Here is a 9,367-nt window from a genome sequence, read left to right on the forward strand (position 1 = left end):
TGCAATCAGCCATTACACTTCATCAAGTGTTCTGAAACTAAGTTGCTGGAAAAAGAAAGATGATTTGCACTGTATGGATGTTTAATAAATGCTGTGTCCAACTGTATGATCTCCAGGAACATCTTAATACCTCTTTGCCTCAAACTGAATGGAGATAGGATCTTGCCTGACACTTCACTTGCAGAGCTGTTGGGCAAACTACTATCCAGTACCAAAAGATCTTTGACTCTAAAGTAACTCAAAGCATTATTTCAATCTTAATGAAAACTCAGAGGGTCCTAAGTTATTCTGCAGCTGCTAGTCTTCACAGCTGAAAAGGAAGGAGAGGGTCATGTAAGAGAATATAGATAAGCGTACTGTGTTGACTGAGATATGTGAGTACTTGAAGATGATTAGGACTGCAATGAACCGTGCCTAGACCCACAATGGATATATATTTGGTACTCAAGATGACCAAATCCACATTTCAGCTCTGCCACTGCAATTGTTTGCCTATAATACACACATTTAACATAGCACTCAAAGTCTCCCTCATTTGGCCCCCCAAATTTTCCAGTTTTATCTGCAACTATAATACCCCAAGAATCTTAAAATCCAGCCACATCAATCTCTCACTGAATTCTGGACATGTAACATGCATAGATTTCTGTACCTTTGTTATTCTGTAAGGCCCAAACTCTTTTCTCCCTCATCTCCTTCTCCCTTCAAGGCCCAGTTCACAGCTCAGTCCTCCACAAAGCCTCTACCTCCCCCTTTTCTTAACTGTAGGGCCCCAATACTTGCTTGCCGCTCTCCTCTAGTGTTCAACAACACCGTGCCTTGTACAGCGGGTAACTGAACATACATCTGCCTCCATGACCACACTGTGAAGACAGGTGCTGCTTCTCTAAAAATCCTGTCTCCTGCAGCCGTATTCACTGCAGGCATTGACATACAGCAGTTCAATCAATTTTTGTTTGTGTCTGACCAAGTTAAAATTCCTCACATATGACTTAGACCTGCCCTTTATGATTCTCACATTCAAACTTTTTCCTGGATTCAACACCTCCTATATCCAAAAACCTCTTAAAATACCTTAGGCATCTTAAACTGAAAGCATGTTCCCTCTCAAACCTGCTCCTATGTTCCCTGCCTCAATAAATGGCGCTACCCTCCATCCATTTTCTCAAGCCAGAAACCAAGGAGCTATTTTTGACTCCTCTAAATTCAACCAACCACCAAGTAAATCCTAGCCATTTTATCACCTATACATCTCTTTTAACCATCCTCCACTCTCCATCTGTGCTGCCATCATCATATGCTGAACCAACACACTGTTACCTGGATTTTTCCAGCTGCTTCTCATCAGTATCCTAACCTCTGGTCCGGATCTCCAACTCATTAGATAACAGACAAAATGATCTAACTAAAGGCCATTTCCCCTACTTAAAAAATCCTTCAGGGCATTCCGTTTGCTGCTATTACGGTGCAAACACCCTGACTTACAAAACCCACCAAATCTGTCCCCTGCCCACCCTGCTGGCCTCATTTCCCACAGTGCTTCTTCTCACATTGTGGGCTCCTGCCATTACATTTTTTCCAAATTCTCAAACATGCCATATTTCCTCACCTGAGCCTTCACACTTATTTGCTCTACCCGGAATTCTTTTTTTCTGTTCTTTCTGGCAAGTCACTGCTATACTTTTGTGACATTTAAAATATCACTTCCTCAGAGAGGCCATCTGTGACTTGCTTGACTAGATTTGAGGGGGTCTTTTTGCCTCCTCAGTGCCTGGAGCATCCCTGTCACAACCATCAGCCCACTCTGTCAGTCTCTCCTCACCAGACTGCATCCTGGGAGGAAAAGCTATCTTTACTTTTTTTAACAGGCTTCCCTATGCTAGCTCAGTGCCCAGGGCCACAAGTGCAATACTTTTCAAATATCAGACTTCTATTTACAAAACTGCCTACCTAAAACTTTCTAAGGAAATCTGGTACACAGCAGGTATGTAATAAATTTTCATGCAATCAGTGACTCACTTTACCCTAAAAGACTTCTAGAACTTTCTACATCTTTAATTTAGGGGATATAAATTTGCTTAGAAAGCTTGTACTGGCCGTAACGATGGGGAGAAATCACATCGGACACAGGCTCCTTAGATATGAAAAGGGACGGTATCTGTTCTTAAGGAACTACAGAAGGGAAAGAGATATGTGACACTGTCATACAGTAGAGGAAAAAAGTAATGACAAGATACTAGAATATACAATCTGAACTTCTGTAAATTAAAAGTTTAAAACTGGAGGGGGGGGATGGGAAATCAATGGATGAGTTTGGCTGACTGCCAGAAACAGAACCTAAATGATTAGGAACTTTGAGTCTAAAAAATGCCAAAAGGGATATGATGAAGTTTAAAATGCCATCAAATCCTAGAATAAATGAACTGATCGATATCTTTAAAGTTTGAACTATAAAAATGTAAGATGAACTGAAAAAATCACAGCTAACATTTGTCAGACACTTATTTGTTGTCAAGTACTATCCTGTTACATATTCAATGAATTTAAAAGATACAATACTTTAGCATATAACAATTGTAGATAATTTATTATTTCAAAAAAGTGGTTTAAATGTTAAAATTAACAGCATAGGTAAATTAATGGGTTAGAAAAGCAAAATTAGAAGGATGCTTCTAGTTCAACCTTCTACCCTAAGGTTGAGTCCTCTTTCTACAATACTCTGAATAAGTGGTTGACTAACTTCTTGATTAATACTTTCCTCAATAAGAACTCGTATTTTACTTCTTATCCCTCCCACACCTTGAAACTCAAAAGCAATATTATGGCTGCTTCTCTAACCTTCTGAGAGTTTACCAGAAAAGATAATTATAATCATCCACAATAAGTCTCTCATTGTCAGTCAGAGACACAGGTCTGATCCCACATGGCAATTCTTACATTCCTCAGAGAAGCAAGTTTGGGTTGAATATCTCTTACTACCCTAAATACCATATTTCGAGCAAGAAACCCTAACCACCTCTACAGACTACACTGGCTAATTGGAAGGTCATTTCTTTGAGCTGAGTGTAAATTGAAAAGTGGCTCTTGTTTATAGCAACAAAAACTAAGGGAAGATGAGTAAGTTGCTCCTTTGGGTATTTCATGGATGGGACCTTGGAGTATTCACTGTGGAATCACACAACACTCTGTAATTCTAGGAGAACACACATAAGGGAAATATGTCAAACTTCTGAGAAAAGGAAGAATTATTTGTAGTTATTTTCAAAGACAAGACAGACACCTTGAAATTAACTACATGACTATTCACGTAAACTATCAAAAAATTAAATCAATGATAGCTGAACTACTCTGGATTAAATTCATTTTTGTGTTCTGAAAAGTTTAAAAAACATGGAAAGATGTAAGCACAAGTGTCACATGATCATAGGAACATGACAGTTGGTAGCTGAGAGGGAGTCATTGAAATACCATATATCCTGAAATTTTCTAACTCCAAAATGTATTTGTTTCATACTTTAATTGTGGTAGACTATGTAGTCTATTCTAAGAAATTTCCAACTTAAAAATTTTATTATTACATGAGGTCAAAACTCCTTTTTTTTCCTTCTTTATTCTGTTTCATGGTAACTCCCTAGGTGATCCAGGGCGCTACCAGATGTAAGGAAGCCAACAGATCACTACACAGGACCACTGAGGTAAAAAGCCGGAGCAAATGAAGTTTCAGATGAATCACTTAATAGTGACTACTCTGAAGGTGTTTGGAGAAGCAATTGCAAAAAGGGTTTTTTGAAGGGTCAACCTACTACAGTTGAGGAGATTTCTTCTTAGGACAAGAACAAAACACAGCCCAAACTAACCCCATGAAGCTGAGTACAAGTTGGCTATTCAATATGTTTGCTGTAAACACGAGTAAGCAACTAACAGGTAACTAATGAAAAAACTCAAGTCAGTAGACAATAAATACACATAATTGATAAAAGGCTGGCAAATTAGGTCAGTCCAACAATTTAATGAAAAAGTTCCCCAAACGTTCCATAAGCAAAGAGAGAGAAAAGAATCCTGTGAGACTAAAATTAGCTGATCCTCTCTTAATCCTCCAGGTTAAGGAGGAAAATGCCACTTCTTGGTTCTCCTAAATAAACAAGAGTTAAGGCCCCTGTTTGTGTCTGTTAGGAACTGTTTTTGAATTTCTCTCGTCTTGAGAGAATGCCTCCTCCTCCTCCTTAGACAGCCAAAGCTTCCCATGATCAAGACTTGACGTGTCTTAGTCCGGATGGATCACACGCCAGGACCCTCAAGAGTCTGCTCTCACCTCTCCTGCCCCTCAATTAGGAAACACCAGGCCGATTCCCCCGTCATTTTAGAAAGCAGGGATATGCTAGCCTTCTTCCCAACAATCATCTCTCCGGCCCTCAAAAACTCAGGTTTCCCCATCCGCAACAGGCCACATCACCCTGCTCTCTACCTATATGAGGTACTCCAAACTCTTTTATTCCCTCACAGATCTGGACCCTTCTCATTCCTTCCTCTGGAGGCTCTGAGGTGTCTTCCTACCGCCCCCTCATCTAGGGGAAAGTAGAGGCCTGCTCAATTTCCCTTGGAGCTCTTCTTCCTTGTCCCCTGCTTACTGGACCTGTCACTGTGCCTTCAGGGAAGCACCTGCCTCTTCTCCCCTGGGCTGAATGGCCGAGGCCTCTAGGCGACCCCGGGTGAAGCCTGGACTCTCTTTTCCTCAGCAGAACTCACTCTCTGCCCTGGCTGCCAACCCCAAGGCTCCGAGAGGTCCTCCAGGGCAGGCAGCGGGCTTCCTTCACTCTTCGCCGCCCCCTCCTTTCACCACTCCCCCTAGCCCGAGCGCGACCCAGGCCTCATCCCCAGCTCCTCATCGAAGGGCCTGGTGCTCCCCGGATCCCGCCTTTAGGGATACCCCCTGGATCCCCAGACCCCTCCCCGGGGTCCTAGATGTCAGGGCCTCTCAGTCCGGAGTCGCTCCGGCCCTTCCTGGTCCCTCGGCAGAGGACTTCCGGGCCCCTCGGTCCGGGGGCGCCGGGGCCCCCCAGTGCCAGGCTCGCCGGCCCCCCGCCGCTCTCGGCCGGGTGCCGGACCCGAGCGGCGCGGCCGGCCGCGCTGGGGGCGGCCCGGCTGCTCAGGCGGACCCAGCGGCAGCGTCCCCCCACCCCCCCCGCGGCGCCGCGACGTCCGCTCGCTCCCCGGCGGCGGCGGCGGCACGCACAGGGCGTGGGGAGGCGCCCGCGGAGGCAGCAGCCCCCCGCCCCCTGCGCGCCCGCCCGCCCTCGCCGGCCGCCGCGCGGCCCCCGCGCCCGCCCCCCGGCCCCCACCCCACCCCGCGCCCGCGCCCGAGCGCCCACCCCTCCCCCTCCTCACCGTCTCCGTCGGGCGGGCGGGCGGCGAGCGGCCAGGGCGGGCGGGCGACGGAGCATGCGCAGAGGCCGCCACGGCCGCTACCGCCACCGCCGCCGCCAGGCCGGGCTTCAACACTTCCGGCCGCCGCCGCCGGCGAGCTGGAGCCTTAAAGGGGACGCGTCCCTATTTGCCAGCCCGCGGAGGATGAACTTCAGCCGGAGAGTTTGGGGCCTTTATCAGAGCAGCTCCTGCTCTGGAAAATTAGTGTTGGAAGGGACGCCAGGGACCCTAATAACTCTTCTAACCCCACTTCATGGAGGAAAACGTGGTCTAAATTAAAGACACCTCATCCGCAATCGGGAACAAAGGCAGGACTCCCCTTGGAGGACTCTGCGTGCCCCTTTTCACTCCTCAGATCCGGTTATGAAGCTTACATTTACCAGACTTTCAAAAGTGATGATCCAACTACCAGTTTGGAGTCAAAAGATCTGGTTGAGTATAGAGTCTGTAAGCAAACTCCTTTGCCCTCTCTGACGCATGCATGTTTGCCAAGCCTTTTCTGGCTGCAAGTTGGTTCTGGGTTCAAGTCAGAACCCATAAATTCTTTGGGGGTTACTTGACAGCTTTAAGCCCCTATTTCGTCTAGGACATAGATTGTTACTAGCGTTTAAACAAGTGATACTTGAAAATGCTTAGGAAAGTTCCTGGGGCCAGTCGTAATAGCAAATATTAAGACCTTTGTGGGAATTTCCCTAGAGGTCCACTAGTTAAAACTCCTTGCTTCCAAGAGGGGGGGCCGAGGGGAACAGGTTTGATCCTGGTCAGGGAACTAAGATCTGTTCTGCTAATAAATAAAAATAGCTTAAAAAAAAAAAATGAAGACCTTTGTTTGGCCGGACCTTGAAGAAGATTCCTTTATCTCATATAATCCTCTTGGCAACTCTACTAAGTAGCTTCTTTTCACTCCCGTTTTACAGATAAAACACAGGAGGCCAAGAGAAATTAATGAACCCCTCAAGGTCACCAAACTTGTAAGTAGTATAGCCAGGATGCTATAGGTCCTTCTTTCTGTGGAGTGTGTAGTTATAAGCACTCAGATGGTTGCTACCTTTATTAAGAATGAATGAGGTGGTGGTATGCAGGCACTTTTTTGAGTTGGGGGGAAAGAGTTGCTTCCCCATCTTGCCTGCTCTTACGACTCACATCTCTGTTCTGTGTCATGAGGAAGTAACAGGAAGTTTTACAGGCTCTTGATTCAAGAACAGGCGAGGCAGCCCAGGAGTCAAACAATAGAAAAGGATTTGGGGGCTAGACAACCTGGATTCTAGGCTTGGTTATCAAAGCTCATCACTGCAGATGGTGACTGCAGCCATGAAATTAAAAGAAGCTTACTCCTTGGAAGAAAAGTTATGACCAACCTAGACAGCATATTCAAAAGCAGAGACATTACCTTGCCAAAAACGGTCCATCTAGTCAAGGCTATGGTTTTTCCAGTAGTCATGTATGGATTTCAGAGTTAGACTATAAAGAAAGCTGAGTGCTGAAGAATTGATGCTTTTGAACTGTGGTGTTGGAGAAGACTCTTGAGAGTCCCTTGAACTGCAAGGAGATTCAACCAGTCCATCCTAAAGGTAATCAGTCCTGAATATTCATTGGAAGGACTGATGCTGATGCTGAAACTCCTTTACTTTGGCCACCTGATGCGAAGAACTGACTCATTTGAAAAGACCCTAATGCTGGGAAACATTGAAGGCAAGAGGAGAAGGGGATGACAGAGGATGAGATGGCGGGATGGCATCACTGACTCAAGGGACATAAGTTTGAGTAAACTCCGGGAGTTGGTGATGGACAGGAAGGCCTGGCGTGATGCAGTCCATGGGGTCACAAATAGTCAGACATGACTGAGCAACTGAACTGAACTGATCAAAGCTCAGGGATCTTGGCCAAGTCACATCTCCTTTATGCCTTGATTTCCTCATCTGTAAAACTAAGATAGTTTTCTCACTGTGCCCATCTCTCAGGGCTGTTTGCAAGATCAAATGAGGAGGTTTAGTATCCACATTCATATCTATTCTTATGATCAAGAATTTACACATTAGCAGATGATTCTGAATATAATAGGGACTGGTCATGACTGGACTCTTGACCTTTGTGAACTATTTCATAGGGATACCATCTATATATTTTTTTTCATCTATATCTTTTGATTATGCATCATGCACTCATGGAACATTTACCAAAACCCTGTCCCTGTCTTCCAGAAGCTCTCGGTCTACCTTCTTCAGAGACAGAATTGTAAACATACAAAGCAGTACAGTGTGATAGGTGTTATGGTAGAGATACAAACAAATCCCTGCAGTATTCCTGAAAGGCTTCAAAGATGAGGGGGTATTTGCACCTGGTCTTAAAGGATGACTAGGAGTTCATTGAGGAGAAGGCAATGGCACCCCACCCCAGTACTTTGCCTGGAGAATCCCGTGGATGGAGGAGCCTGGTGGGCTGCAGTCCATGGGGTCACTAAGAGTCGGACACGACTGAGCGACTTCACTCTCACTTTTCACTTTCCTGCATTGGAGAAGGAAATGGCAACCCACTCCAGTGTTCTTGCCTGGAGAATCCCAGGGACGAGGGAGCCTGGTGGCTGCCGTCTATGGGGTCGCACAGAGTCAGACACGACTGAAGTGACTTAGCGGCAGCAGGAGTTCATCGAAGGGAAAAGTGAGGCAGAACATTCCAAAAAGAACAAGTGAGTGTGAAGAGGGAGGCTCGGAATCAGATGGTCCTCATAAAGAGTAAAGAGGTATTCTACAAGGAGTGGGGACCCACTGGAGGTTTAAGTCTTCTCTGGCTGTAGTGCTAACACCCAGCCCCAGCCCACAGGACTTACCTGGACCACTGAAGTAATTCCTAGTACTCAGCAACCCTGTCCACCCACCTTCTAAATGTTATCTACCCGAGGTACCTAGAGAGAGTAATCTTTTAAAGAAACAAAGTAGGTGATTTCTGTGTTTAAAAACCCTTTAGTAGCTTCCCATTGCACTTAGAATAAAAACCCAGACCCCTCACTAGGACCACCATGTGTGATCTTCTTCCTGCCCTCCTGTGTCCTCAACTCCCTGTGCCCCGGAAACCGTATGTGTGCCTGGAACCCCCGCACAGGCCCTTGTCACTGGCCCTTCTCTCTCCCTGGGAAGCTCTTCCCTCAGGTTTTCAGGGTTCGCGCATCTTTCATTCCTCACAGGCCTTCCCTGGCTCCCAACCTTAAAGCAGGGCCCCCAGCCACAGTCTACTCTATCTCTGTTGCTCCCCTTTCCATCAGGGCACTGGTCAGGTTCATTTGGAAGACGCTTCAGGGCACCACATCTGAGAGAGCTCCTATATCCACGTCCTAGTTATTGTCTCCCAACCTCCAGCTGATTTTCATAGCAGTCTCCACAACGTGAAACCCTCTGGATTATATCTTGACCTATTTTGTGTCAATCTATTGAGTATGGTACATGGCAAATGTTTTTTGATTAAATGACTGAATAATCAGAAAAAAAAAAAGATAAGATATAGACTGGAGAGGAGAAAGACCAGGACAGGGAAACTTATGTGAGGGAGACTAGGATCATCTTACTAGGGATCCTCTCCACAAGACAGAGAGATAGGCCTCATGCAGGGCAGAGTTCATGGCTCTGGACACAGTTCCAGTCGGAACAACAAGTCTTAGTGACCAAGAGAATGTGAAAATGAGAGAAAGGGATGAGGCTATTCCCCAAGTAAAAGAATGAAGTAGGAAGAGTTGCGATTGAGAGAAAGTGGAAATGATAAGTCTACTTGAGCTTCTTCAGTCTGTGATATTTGAGGGGCATCTAAATGAAAGCCTCCAGGAGGAAGTTGGATTGACTTGTCCTGAGGCAAGAATCCAGGGCTAGATTTGAAGACGTGTCAATTAGATGGACGGAAGAGGCCAAGAGTGAATGGGTCACCTAGAGAGAGTGTTCAGGGAAGAAGGAAGGGA

This window comes from Capricornis sumatraensis, chromosome 3 (genome assembly GCF_032405125.1).
Source record: "Capricornis sumatraensis isolate serow.1 chromosome 3, serow.2, whole genome shotgun sequence".
Taxonomy (NCBI): domain Eukaryota; kingdom Metazoa; phylum Chordata; class Mammalia; order Artiodactyla; family Bovidae; genus Capricornis; species Capricornis sumatraensis.